Below are 14,880 nucleotides of genomic sequence, written 5' to 3'. Positions count from 1 at the left end.
GAAGTCAAGATCAGATGAGACTTGAATGATGTGCCCTCAAAAGCTGCTCAGATGAACATGATAAACCAAAAGATGAAAATGATGGGGAACCGTATGTTTGGCTTATGATCCAAATAATTTACTAACAGCTAAGCTTTCTAAAGATGAAAGGGCACTTTTGGACACAGAGTGAGCTCTGTTCTGGAAGGCAGTGTGACTTCTCCTCAGGAGTTTTGGAGAAATTCTGGTGGGTTTTGGACTAGAACCATCAGAAAGTCCATTCCAGCACAGTCATAATATTCCTTAGTTTAAGTCCTCTAAACCTCTGCAGCTCAATATCATACACCAACATAACTACACACACACACATGCTTTCTTTATCTTCCCAATACCAACAATAACTTACTTTTATTGAACAATTACTATATGCTTAACTATATGTTCAGATCTATATGTGCACTTTTTCACTTAACCTTCCCCAGTGTCCTATTGAAAAGGTACTGTTGTTATGTATTTCTTAGAAAACATACACATTTTATAGGTGAAATGCTCAAAGTGCCATAACAGGTTAATGGGGAAGCCAGGATTTTAATCCTGACATTGAAATACTAAACACTGTACTATTCTGTCTTTTCTTCATGAAGATTAACACATTTGAAGAGCCAAAAATAGGCTGATTTGCACCTAAATTAACTCAGTAAGAGATGGAGGGGTGCTGAAGGCAAACTAGAATAATATTATGATTTCCCTGTCATGGATAACTGACAGCTATGCTCCATTTTGCCAAGGAAATAAAATTCTCTTATTAATGAGAAGGAAGCAGAACTTCACAGTCCCACAGGAGAAAAGCTTCCTAGCTTTAGCAGTTCTCTGTCAGTTTTAGATGGGGAAGCTTCCTGGTGTCAACTCAGCGTATGGTGGTGTCCTTAATGTCCCTGTATTGGCACTGAAGTTGGGAGAGGGAGTGGGGGAAAGAGGGAAAAGCTGGCTTTCCCCAGGAAGAACTTTATTAACTTCAGAGACTTTGAAAGTTTAAATAAATAAGTGTGTTTGAGCGCCGGAGTGTTTGTTCTTATGGAAGATTTTCTGGTCGAGACTTCTGTGCATCAGGGCTGCTCCAGCACCTTCTTGAGGCGGGGTCAGATGGCAGCACAGCAGCCAGAAACCAGAGCAGCTCTCCTGCAATCCTGTAAACAATAAGAAAACAACACATATAATTCTCTGGGTGAGGTGGGAAGTCTGAGAGGCCCTTCTATCAGTTTGATGTTTACAACTACCTTAAGATGATTTTTCACACTTAGGGTGTTCAAACAATTGGCAGTCTGCATCCCAAGAGAAGCTTCTCATTTTCTCCGCTTCTCTGCTGTGGCCACCGCTCTGTGCAGGGTTTCTTGAGGCTCCTAGTAGCTTTTGATTCCACAAAGACACAGCAGCAGTGTGGAAATAACCTCTACTAAGAAACACAGACTTGCCAAATCCAAGAGAGAGTGCCAGAAGGCAATTAGAGTTTCAAATGTCACCTTGAAAAATAACCCTTAAAAATAATGGATTGATTACTGGCATGCCTTGTCCTGAGGACAAGGAGCATGGAGGAGCCGGCAGGAAATAAGAGATGTCAACATATTCCGGGAGGCCTGAAAGCAGGGTAAAGCAGGTACCCGGGCCTGTGGGATGGGGTACTATAGGAAGTGAGTCACCCTATGGACTCCCGAAGAGTCTCAGTCCTGGGTCAGAAAGTGGGGCAAGGGTTGCTGAGGGTGAAAGCACGATTAGTTGGAAGTCGGAAAGAGAAGAGTTGGAGCTCCAGTTCCTTTCCATATCCCTGAGCACCAGGAAATTATCTGTGCCCTGCAATACTGGAAACTTGAGATTTGTTCTCTTGGAAAATAGAATTGTTAAATTCCTGAGTTGGGAACACCAGGGACAATGTAAGTTTGTGTGAGAAGTGTGGCCCAAAAGAAGAGATAAAGGGAAAGTGTGTATACTAAACCTAAGGAACCCCATAAACCTTTCTAAGTCCCACTCCTTGGGGCCCCAGCCTCAAGGCAGAATGTTTTCTTCTGTGAGGATGCTGAAGTGATTCAGAGGAAAGACCCATGGATATTGATATCTGGACTGTCCCAGTGCAAATGCTGGCTTGATGCCTGAGAACTCCCCAGGAAAGATAGAAATTGATGTGTCCACACTCACAGAGGAATATGAATGGGTAGCCAGGGATCCCAGACATCTCAGAAGGCTTCAAACATGGTTAAGAGAGAGATTACAACAAACAAATAACAATAATAATAATAATAATTAATTCAGAGGCAATAAAGGAGCATAAGAAAATTAAAATAGAATAGTTTATAATTAACATCTCCTGAGAGGTGAAACAAGAATGGAAGCATAAAAAGAATATTCTCAAGGTAAGCCTCTGGGAAAAGGTGGTCAAAGCTATCACCACCACCTTGTCCAGGCACCAGCCCATGGGAAAGGGAAAGGGAAAGGAACCTTCCATTCAAGGATGGGATGTGGACATGGCACATATTTTGTTCATGGCCCCTGGCCATGACCTAGTCCATGGTCACACCAAGCTGCAAGGCAGGCTGGGAAATATAGACTCTTGCTGAGTTGACATATGCCTAGCTAAAATGACAGGGCTCTATCTCTAATAAAGGAGGAGTAGATACAGAGAAAATTAACCTATCTCTGTTATGCCACCCAAACTACCAGTCAAAGGTGAGGTAGGTAAAGGAATCTATTAGAGGATATGTATCACCAAAATGAGGAATAAACAAAAAAAGACAATGACATGGACTACAGAACGCAGTGAACCCAAAACAGGAAAATGACTAAAAGAAGTCCTAGAGTGCAGCTGCCCCAGAGGGAGAGAAGAAGCCAACTCATATTAGAACAGGAGGATAGAAGGAAGGTTCTCATGGAGAATGGCTCTGCTATGTTTAAGATTTTGAAAAATAATGTAAATAGATGTGTAGAGATTGTTGGAGCATTTGGGGAAAATTAATGGGGGATGCATAGAAAAAAGGCAAAAGGAAAATAGGACAATTATTAAATGGAAAAATTGAAGTGTACAAGAAAAGGTGCATGATCAGAGCATGCTATTGGCTCAGTATCACTCATGGTCAGCCTCCAGTGAGATTTGTGTTGTTATAATAATGTAAACATTGATTATTAATTTAACCAAAATTTTGCCATGACTATTTTGGGGGATTGGAGAGAAAAGAAATGAGCCTTGTTTGGGAAAGGTAAGTCCTTGTCTTTCACACAGGAGAGTCAACATAAAATATCTAAAATTGATAAATCAAGAAATATGAGTTGGGAACATCAGGGACAAAGCAAGTTTGTGTGAGAAGCGTGGTCCAAAAGAAGGGATAAAGGGAAAGTGTGTATACTAAACCTAAGGAACCCCATATACCTTTCTAAGTCCCACTCCTATACATTAGTCAGAAATAGGGTTGTAAATGCTAAGTAAGTAGCAAGAAAAGATAAGGGGATGGGGCTGGCAAGAGCAAGACATTACTATCTTCATGGCTTTTTAATAATTTTTTTACTTTAATTAGATGCATGTATGTGCATGAATTAATTTTAAAAATTAAAAATAATTATAAAAGTAATCTTGCTTAAAGGGAATTAAAGGAAACTAAAGCCTCTTTAAGTAAAATGTAACTCAGAAACCATATAGTTCAACATTTGACCAAGCCAAGGAATTCTTTCTCAAGCTCTCTCTCAGTCACTTAATATCTCCTTAAATACTTCTAGTAGCAGGAAACTCATTACCTCTCCAGATAGCTCAGTCTAATTCTCAGAGTTATTTTTGATATTGAGCCCAAATTTCCTCTCTGCAACACCCACCTTGGTTTCCCTCTTCTTCATGTCCTCTGATTGGTCCTTCAGGTCTGCATGAGCAACCCCAAGGACAGGGAGCTCATTTCCTCCCCAGGGAAGCCATTCTTCCTCTGGAGTGAAATCAGTCTCTGTGTGGCTTCCATCCATCTGTCCTTGACCTATCTATCCACTGTGACCACTCTGACCAAGCTCAGTCCCTCTTCCCTGGAACATTCTAGACATTTACTTGATGACAGCCATAAGTCATGCTGGTTGAATCTCTTCAACCATCTGGTTCATCTGGTCATGATGTCTCTTAAAATGTGGTGTCACAACTTTATAGTATCTCTGAACTTCACTGGAGGAAGACGTAAGGATGTGCCCCAAGTGTTCTTGAAGTCCAGGCTGTCCAAGGGGCCACATTAGCCTTGGCTGAAGCTGCCTCTTGCTGCTTTCATGGGGACAGAGGAAATCAACTTGTGAGAATTACGTGGTCAGTGTGCCTGCTGCTGCAAAAAATTTACACATTATGAGAGTCTTACAATAAAGAAGAAGCAGGGCTGTTCCATTATCTCCAAAGAGAGGTCATTGCGATGGATATTGAGGGTGAGTTTGGCTAGCAGGGAGTAGCAGAAAAATAGCTCTCACACACAGACTGGCAGGGGGGCCTCAATGATCCTGACTTTGGCAACATTAATATCATTCATAGGCCAAGGTCCATTTGTCCTTTTCAGAGACCATCAAGGGTTAAGCTTTTCTCACCCTCAATCCTAGCCCAAAATACCAGCTGAAAGACCTCTCAGTATGCGCTTGAAGGTTTATTTCCCTGGGATAACAAGGCTCAGGTCATTGCATTTATGATTAATCCATTCTACTTAATAAACTCATCAAAATACCACACTGAACTACAAGCTTGAGTGGTGGTATGTCAAGGGAATTGGGAAGCAGAGTCCCTGCTTGGGCAGTCAGTTCCCAGCATTAATCCTGCAGTAAGGAAAATGGGTCTTGAATTTGGGTGGATAGCCAGCTGTCTTTGTCAAAAAGGTATTTTGTCAATATCTTTGGCCATGAGTTAAAGGAAAATAGAATGCCCTCAACTGATGTGTCAACTTACCTAAATAGGATTTCCTTAAACAATTCTAATTCATTCTATTCTTAAAAGCAAATAATTACTGGACCCAGCCAACTTTTATGGTCTCTGTCTCTAGAATAATTGCATCCCTCACTGTTTCAGTCATCAACTTTATTCAAAAAACAATTATCAACACCCATTTTTGTGTTAAATATTATACCAGATGTTGGGGATTTATCAATGAGCAAGGCAGACAAGTTTCCTGCTTGCGTGGCCCTAAGATTCTAATGGAAGACAGGTGGGAATAGATAATAAATAGACTAAAAAATATATCCAGTAATCACAAGTATGAAAAGTAAAGTAAAACAGAGAGGTGAGAGAAAGAAGCCTGGCAGCAGTTTAGACAGGGGAGGTTAGATTCATCCTCTTCCAGGAGGTGGCGTTTAACCTGAGACCTGAATGACAAGCAGGAGCCAGGCATTTTGCAATCTCAGGTCAGAATTTCTAGGCTCAGAGAAGGGCCCAAATCAATGCCCTCAAGGTGGCAACAGGCTTGACTGTGAAAGGGAAAGGCAGGTGTGGCTGGGAAGTTGTGAGTGGGTGGAGGGTGTGATAGGAGCTGAGGTCAGACTGGCTGGCCTGGAAGCAGGAGTTTCAATTCTATTTCAAGTGCAATGGGAAACAGAGGGTTTGAAGCAAGAAAATAACTCTTGCTTCCATTAAAAAAAAATGTACTCTGACTGTTCTAATGAGAACAGATTGAAGTGGGGTGGGAGAGGCAAGGGGGGCCCTTAGGAGTCTTCCACACGGTCCAGCAGAGGAGGGTAGTGAGCGTGGAATACGGAGGAAACCGCAGAGAGGAATGAAGGCTGGAGCTGGTGAGTATGTTAGTAGTTCTGTGGCCTCCACTTACTGAAGGACTTTTTCTGCAGGGAATGAGCAAGTGAGGAATTACAATTGCTTCTTACATTTGATACATTCACTTACTTTCATTCTCTTATTCAAGTCCAGATATCCCCCAAAGAAATCTCAGAGTCTAGGCAGGGGTTCCTGTTTTTTTTTTTTTTTTTTTACTTGCTGTCTTATTTGCCTGGACAAACTCTTTCTTCCTCTTAATTTTTGTAAGAAAATGAAAATAGTTTCCATTTCTTACCTAAGAAAACTGGTAAAGGGTGATAAATTGATAATATTCTCTGTAGGAAAATTCTAATAGGAACACAAGATGCTTTTCTGGCTGAGTGATACGTCCTGAGCATTTGAATTTAATCAGATTGTAGCATATTTCTTTTGCCCTTTACAATGATGACTAACTGGCTCCCCTGTGAGTGAGTTATATTTTAGACAAAGGAGGAAAAATAAAACAATTCTTGGCTTGGGCAGTTAATATCATTTAATTGAGTCATAGCTGCCTAGATCACATAGAATGTGCATAAGACTCTGAGGAGAATTTTTTTTACAGCAAAAGGATGCTTTCCTCCCTTTGCTTTTTGTCCCTTTGTTAAAAAAAGGGTCTTCTATTGTCTTCTGATCTGACTCATGCTGCAGACAAGAAGCTCAAAAGAACATGTGAGAATATCAGCTGTCATGTTCCACAAGTGAGCAGATACTTCTAGACTCCCGAGATCATGGTATTAAAAGCTTTAGGTACACAAGAAAGCCAAGTAGAATTACAATTCCTTCTTCAGCATGTCAGAGTTTTAACTGCAAATTTGCTTAAGATTGCAGCAAACTTTAGTGATTTTGTGCAAACTCTTTATTAAATAGCTCTGTTGCCATTTAGTTCTTACACAGTAAATTTCCTTTTCAGAAAAAAAAAACAGGCCAAATAAAAACCCCAGAACTTTTCTATGTAATTAGAAAACGTTATCTTCCATCATCCCTTTTCCCCAAACTTACGTATGATCAGTAGTGGAGCTTTCATACTTTTCATTAGTGTTACTCAGAATTTTGCTGTCATGCAAGTCTTGTAACATGTGTTTCAAAAGCTGGCATTTAAGCCCTTAGGTGTCTGATAATGAACACTCAGTATTAGAGAAAGATTCATGGCTGTTTACACCACTGAGAGAAAATTCTTCTCATTATTTGTCCATTAAAAGATCAGTTCTATGTCTTTTTGGCCTCATAACTGTTGCTATAAATGAACAAAATGTGTAATGCAACCACTCTTTCTAATAATTTCCCCACGTTTTTAATTCTTTCTTTAAGGCCTTCAATTATTTAAAATAATTTTTATACTCTATAACAAATAATTCTATGATCTCAAGTTCTTGGGAGCTATTGATCTACTGTTTCTGATATACTCTTCTCTCTCTCTTTCCCTCCGTGGTTAATCTCCTTTGTTTCTGTAAGTTTAAGTTTTGAGATCAACATCTGCAGGGCATTATCTGTGAAAAAATTGTGGCTCCTGGGTTAGGATTTACCTTTCCTCTGGGAGGTATCACAAACCCTGCCCAACTTCAATTTTAAATAAACTTTTGATTTTAGAATAGTTGTAGATTTACAGAAAAGTTGCTTTGATAGTACAGAGGGTTCCCTTAGACCCTGCATCCAGTTTCCACTATTACTGATGTCTTACACAGTATGATGCATTTGTCATAACTAATGAACCAATATTGATACATAATTATTAATAGCACTCTATGTTTTATTTACCTTACCTTAATTTTTTTACATTAACATGAAATTACCTTAATTTTTTTACCTACTGTCCCCTTTCTGGCCCAGGATCCCGCCCAGAATACCACCCTGCATTTAGTCCTCATGTTTCCTTAGGCTCCTCTAGACTGTGACAGCTCTCAGACTGTCCTCCTGTTTGATGACCTTGACCCTGTACCTCCCATGTACTGAAAAATATGCCTTCCAAATATATAAAGAGAAATAGTGCAAATTATGAAAAGAAACCGGCAGAACCACAATTATAATGGGAGATTTTAATATTCCTTCTTGATTCTTATTGATTTGCTAGATGAAGTAGGCAAAAGCTTAGTAAACATATAGAGCACTTAAATAACACACTTATCAATTTGATCTAATGCAAGTGCCTAGATAGAGCCCTGAATCTCCAAATTAGACACAACCCACTTTTTCAAGCACATATAAAACATTTATAAAGATTAACCATAAACTCCTCCACAAACCAGGATTCAACAAACATAGAAGTCAGACCATGTTCTCTGACCACAGAGCACAGAAATTAATCACCCAACATAATTAGAAGCCCACATTCTTTTAAAAATAAAAATATACATAACTAATTCATGGAGCAAATAAAACATTAAAGTCGAACTTTTAGAATTGACAGAATGAAAATGTGTCAAGACTTTTGAGATGCAGCTAAACAGAGCTTAAGAGGGAAACTTTTGCTTTGAAACTTAGAGGGCAAATCATTTTAAAAATAAAAATACTTTTTATCACTTATTCACTATGTAAGAATTTGTTCACCATGTAAGAACTTGTTCGTTGTGCTTCAGAAGATCGGAGACTGATGAGAATTAGGCTTGGGGTGGATTAATGATTGTGCATTGAGTCCCCTGTACAGAATTTTATTGTTGTTAACTGTTAACAACCATTTGATCAATAAATATGAGAGATGCCCTCTCAAAAAAAAAAAAAAACTTTTTATCATACCAAAGAAGGTAATGCAACACACTAAGTCTATTTCTTAAAAAATTAGAAAGAGACAAAAATGAAGTCAAAGAAATGGGGGAGGCCCTTCTCGTCTGTTTGGCAGAAGGGAAGCACGAAGGACATGGGTGCTCCTGGGGGCCGCTGGAAACAGGGCGGCATGTGGCACCAGATACCACAGAAGGGGAGGTTTGGGACATTTCTCCACAGAGAAGGTTGAAAAAATAATATAATGCACTTATATAACCTTCAATGAGAGTCAGCAATTTTAACGTCTTGTCATATATTCTCTTCGTATATTCTCTTTCTCTGTATTTTTTTTTCCGTACCATTTCAGAGAATTGACACCAGTCGCTTTACCTATAAATATCTTAATATTCATCTCCTAAGAATAAAAACAATCTTTCACTTAACCACATACCATTATCACTTCCAAGAAAATGAATAACAATTACATAATATCATCTAATATGGAGTCTATATTCAAGTGTTCCTAATTATCTCAAGAATGTCTTTTATAGCTATTTTTCTTTTATTTTATCCCAACCATATGTGAGGCCAGGTTCATACATTAGATTTAGCTGTTGTATCAGTCAAGCAATAAGGCAATGATAAGTTTTCCCCTTTGAATTAGCAATTCATGTGGGGATATTCTGGCACTGTGTGGATATCCTGCTCCTATATTTCACCTGATTGTTTTAGCTTCCTTTAGTGATCCTTGTCTTAATCAGTTATTATATTGGAGTTTACAAAAGGATGATTTTCTATTTCTACCATCTCTTTGACATTTATTAGTTTGGGGACTTTGGATAAGATTCAAGGAGTATGAGTTCCTTTTCTGTATACAAAGTACTGTCAGTGAAAATTTAAATAAAGAAATTTGGAGCATAGGGAGAGAGACTACAGGCCTTTCATGGAAGATGTACCAAGATCTCAGAATTCCAACATTGTTTGCTCATTCTGAGACTGCCTATGGAGATGACTACTTTAGTCTGCACATTCATCCTAATCAGGTAAGATCCTCTGTGGAGAAAATGAGGGCCTGAGCACCCTGGCTTTCCCAAAAGTAAATGTGTGAGCCTGAGCAGCTTCTGCTCAATTTTGATCCCTAACACTACAAGCAGCTGTAAGGTCTTTGCTTGTGGGGAAATACATATATACATTTCATTGTTTTAATGCATCTTGAACAGCCCTAAAAATACTAATTTTTTCTAACCCAAAGATTCTACTCCTAGGAATTTCTCCTAAGGAAAATGTACAAGAACATCTATAATATCTCAATGTGGTTTATTTAAGCAAATCATATAAGCAATCTGAATGATAAGCTAAAGATACTGGCTAAATACAATTTTGTGCATCTACATAATGGATGTTATTAAACTATTGAAAATTATGTGGCAGAAGTATATATAATGACAAAAAAATTTACAATGTAAATTAGTAGATGCAAATAGGTTTAAGGACACAGACCATTTCCCTTCCAGAAACCTCTAGGGTCAAATACAGTTTACTCTCAAAGCTTGGGGTTGCTAGAATCCATTTCCTATCAAGATTGGAGCTTCAGTTCAGCTGGGATTTCAATCGAATTATTGTAAAAGCGATTGTCTAGTCCCTACCCAACAGTATCTACGTCCCAACTCCTTTTCAGCCCAAATGCCTGATAGGTGTAAACCCATGCTTGCGGTTCACTCCTGTTCCCTTTGTTCCCTTTTCTCCAAGCTCCCTCCAAATTCATTTCACTCGTAAGGACAAATGAGCAATGTGGAATATTGTGGAATCCACAGGGGGGTAAGGGGGAGTAGAAGACTGACATTCCCCAGTGCACAGGGGTTCACCTTTCAACTCCCCGTGAGACCTGCCTCTTCTTCCATACCTGTTACCACACATACTTCACCTGCCCCCATACAGCCTCTTGGTTGCTGTCTCCTGACTCCATGGGGCAACTGCTCTCTGAGGCCTCTTAATTCCTCCTCTTCTTAGAGCAATTCCCTGCTTGCATACCCTTTCCCATTCTTTACTATCATCCTTATATATGTCTAAGGCCAGTATACTGAGGCTGAAGGTTTTTGTCTACCCTCAGCAAGTAAAAGATCTTCAGTTTCCTGGATCCACATTTCTTATGTAAAGAAAGGTTATAAACAACAAAAACTTTTCTCCAGTCAGCCATGTATTAAATTGATGTTCTATTATTAATATGTATTTCTTGTATAATAGATGTAAAACGAAAAGAGAAAAAGATGGCTTTTTTCACTGCTTAGTCTGGAGCAGGTCCTTTTAAACACCCAATCTCCGGGTTAGGCAAGAGGCGGAAATGGCCAGAGCAAGGTTTGGCCCGGCAGCAGAGGAACCAGGACACTTGCTGGCGGATGATTCAGAGACGTGGGGCAGGGAACCTGTGACAGAGATCAAAACAGGGACTCTGTTACTGGGGCTGGATTAGAAGATGGGGGATGGAAGTTTCAGCTAGAAGTTTTTTGGTTGTAAACAACAGAAAGACAAATTCAAATATAAGCAAAAAATAGAACATATTGGCTCATCTAACAGACACAGCAAATGCAACTTGATACAGGGCTCACTGATGTCATGAAAATTGGTTTCTTCTGTATTTCTCTGTTCTCCTTCCTTATTTCCTTAAAGTATCAATATGGCCATCAGGTAATAATCAAGTGGAAAGGAAGTATCTTTTTCTCCCGGCATTACCAGCAAGCTTTCAAGATTCACTTTGAATGGGTTGGCTTAGGGCGTGTGCCCACCACGTGTCCAGGGTGCAAACATGACTGGCTTTCTCCTGGGTCCTGTGTTTCACCTAAAGCAGGGACTGCAGGGTGAGGACGGACTGGATCCCTGAAGAAGCAGAGAGCTGTTGCCAGAAGACTTGGAAACAGGGACTGTGGAGGTACATAGCAAATATTCCCAACTGTTGTTGTCTGAGGAGTGACAAAGACCTGAGATTGTTCACGTTGCTAACTGGCTCTCAGCATTGGACAGTTGCTCCTCTTTGGGGCAGGGCTGTCACTGTTGAAGGATTTCTCTTTCTGTGAGTTTTCTAGTGAGTATCAAGTGGCCCTGATTTTCCAGGAAAGGAACATATGCAGACTGGTCTTGACGATTATGAAACAGAAACTGGCCTCGAAACCAGAAGCAGTGCTACCTGCCCGCTCCCTGCGTTACAAGAAGACTGTTAATGAAGTAAAAGTAATAGTGACTTTCATTACTGGAGTGGAATTCGTTTATATAAAGGTTTGATTCCTAAACCACCCCATAAGAACCATCCTCGGAAATATAAATCTTTCAGGCTCCAATAATATTAAAACCCTCATAAAGATGGGCTCTCTAAAAACTATTGTTCTTCCTACCAACTCCTGTATTAGATCTTTTCACTGGATGAAATTTTCATACAGGCAGGTGAACAAGTGAAATGACAGATGCTATTTTCAAAATCCGTTTTAATTGAAAGTTAGTTTTCCAGGGTACTTGCTTAGTTTATAATCTTTCTAGAATTTTTTGTACTATTTCAGTTCTGTTTGTAAATCTCCTTGTTCATAAGATATGATCATTTTACAAGGAAAGGAGGCATGATAAGCGAAATTGTTTCTTACAATCTGATAGCCTGAGTCCCAACTCCACCTCTGCCTCATACTAATTTTACACCTTTGAGAAGGCTTACATCTCTGAGCTTCTGTTTCCTCTTCTGCAAAATGGAGGTAATAGTGACATGTAGGTAAGTGTGAGGATTAAATGAGAAAACTTAAATAAAATGTTTAAAACAGTCTCTGCCACATAGAATATGCTCAGTAAATGTTTTCATCCTTATCTCCCCTCACTTCTACCAAAGCAGGGGTCATTTTCCCTTATCAAAAGAGAACTTTGCAGCTCCATAGGCCAATGCAGAGAAAGCATCCAATGAAAATACTTGAGAAACTTATTTTTTTAAATCTGATTTTGTTTCTGCTTCTTAACATCTAGAAAATTCAAAGCTACCACTGGAGTCAGTTTTTAGGTGATCTGAATCTCTGTTCCAAGTAGGAAAATAGCCATTGGCTAAAGGGCAGCCAGATAAACTGGGGGAAGGTAAAGTGCCACCTCCTCTGAGAAGCTTCCCTTGATTCCCCAAGCTTAGTTGACATGACTGTGTCCTCCAGCATGTTCCCTGCCACAGTACTTCTAGAATAGGGGCTGGCAGACTGCAGTTGAGGGGCCAGATAAGCCCACCAGGCTTAGATTTGTATATAGCCTGCAAACTAAGAATGATTTTTTTACATTTTTAAATGATTGAAAAGCAATCAAGTAAGATTTTGTGACACATGAAAATCATATTCAATGCAAATTTCAGTGCCCGTAAATCATATATTATTTGAACACAGCCATGCTCATTCATTTGTGGATTATCTATGGCCCCTTTTGCATTACAATGACAGAATCCAATAGTTGTGACATAGGTCACATGGCTAGTAAAGTTGGAAACAGTTGCTATCTAGTCCTTTACAGAGAACGTTTGCAGATCCCTGCTCTAGAATATTCATGATTGGGTCATATTGCACTTATTTCCTCCTACCAGGCTTTGTAACCCTTGAGGATTGGGGCTGACTTTCCTCTTTGTGTCTTTAGCAACTACCACAGTGCCTGGCAAATATTAGGTATCCATAAATCAGTGTTTTTCCTCATCTTGGGTACTTCAAGTAAGGTGCCTCCCTACTGTAATCCACGTCAGGTCTCTCCCAGGATCTCAAGCCTCAACCCATGGACGCATAAAGATATGACAATTATAGGTATGTTTAGAGCCTGTTGAACATTTCAGGTGTCTGAAAATTACAGACAAGGGACCACTGGAGTCACCTTTCTTTACATCCTGTTGCTTGAGGTCATGTGGTATGAAGGAAGGAGCACTGGGGTTTGAGTAACAAAACTGAGGTCTGGATTAATGACTTCCAAGTTATGTGACCTTGGGAATAAACCACCTCTCTGAGTATCACTTTCTTCATGTACAGTATAGAGGTAATTCTTGCCCCACAAACCTGACTGGGTTTTTACCTTGGAAAATAGATACCTGGCAAGGATGGGGCCATGCATGTCTAATTCCTATTGTAGGTCCTGGCTTAGCACAAAGCCTGGCACGCAGGAAACCTGGGGTTCTCAGCGGTGGTGGGAAATTGGAATCATCTTGGGAGAGTTAACTACCCACCAGCATAGAGCTCTACCCAGACCAGTTAAAGGAGGGTTTCTGGGAATGGGCCTGGACTCAGGTTTTTATTTAGTACTTTTTAGGCTCCTCAGGTGACTCTGATATTCAGCCAGGTTTGAGCAGAGTGCACAGTAAATATTTACTGAATGCATGAGGCAAAGCTGTTCCCACAGGTATTTTTCTCCTCTGTGCTTTTAGATATGATTGAAGAAGTCAGGATTTTCTGCATCAAAGGCCAAAATGTGCTGTTCTCAACCACCATCAAATTGCTCTCTCCAGTTCACAGAGGTCTGATGGCTGCCTTCGTCACTCTTTACTGACTTGCATGGCTGGTGATTCTCCTGTTATTTCTCTGACCCTTTATGGCCCCTGCTTTCTTTGTTCTCCACTTTCTTTTCTTATCTGTTCCTTGTCAGTTTCTCCTCCTGAATTCACACCACACTTGCTTACCACCAATAACACCATGTACTTTCAACTATCCTCATTTTTTATTTACCGCTAAATTAGTTTTGCCTTGTGCATCGCATGGGAAAATAAATCTCTAGACTCTCACTATCTAAATTGCTGTCTCTGAGAATAAACTTTTTAAAAAACTTTAAGCTGGCTGACAAATCAGGAAATCTAACCCCCCAGCTTACAGAATAGGAAACTAAGGTTCAGCCAAAGGGAACATCTACTCAGTGTCACAGAGTGACTTCGTGACAGCCTGGGGCTGGATCACAGATCTCCTTATATCTACTTCACACCTCCTTCAGGCTGCCACCTGACCCTGATAGCCAGGTCCTCGGGGCTTTTTGAACTCAAATCTCTCATTCATGGAAGGCTGGCAGCTTTCCAAAGCTGCACCTTGCCAGACTCTATTAATTTTATCACTCAAAGGAGAAGGGAGCATTGCTAGTAGCAGCCACTTGTAGGTGTGGGGAGGACCTGGCTGACCACCTTGGCTTAGTGACATGTCAGAAAGCCCAGCCTGCTTATCTCCGCCTCCTGGTGTGCACTCCAGGAGAACCCAGTGGGGACAGATGTCCTGGACAGACAATGGGGCAGTGAGAGAGCGCTTTCCCATAAACCCCAAAATGTCCAGCTGCCCCTCAAAATGTCATGGTCATAAAGAAATGTCCCCTTTCTGGTCTGCAAACTGTGCTGCCAATGAGGTAGCTACTAGCTACAATTAAAAATTAATTAAAATGAAGTAAAA

The 14,880-nt window shown here is 40.1% G+C and overlaps 1 long non-coding RNA gene across 1 annotated transcript in view; it reads right to left on the bottom strand.

The window, feature by feature from the left end:
- Positions 1 to 364: 364 nt before the first annotated feature.
- The window catches only part of LOC130680675 (uncharacterized), a 36,248-nt gene continuing 21,732 nt past the window's right edge, over positions 365 to 14,880 (bottom strand). The window contains exon 2 of the long non-coding RNA XR_008993782.1: positions 365 to 1,166. This is a non-coding gene — a long non-coding RNA (uncharacterized LOC130680675). The remainder of the gene's footprint in view (positions 1,167 to 14,880) is intronic.

Source organism: Manis pentadactyla, chromosome 1, assembly GCF_030020395.1.
Source record: "Manis pentadactyla isolate mManPen7 chromosome 1, mManPen7.hap1, whole genome shotgun sequence".
NCBI lineage: Eukaryota > Metazoa > Chordata > Mammalia > Pholidota > Manidae > Manis > Manis pentadactyla.
Note: the sequence above shows the minus strand (reverse complement) of the source record. Positions and strands in the feature narration are given on the sequence as shown.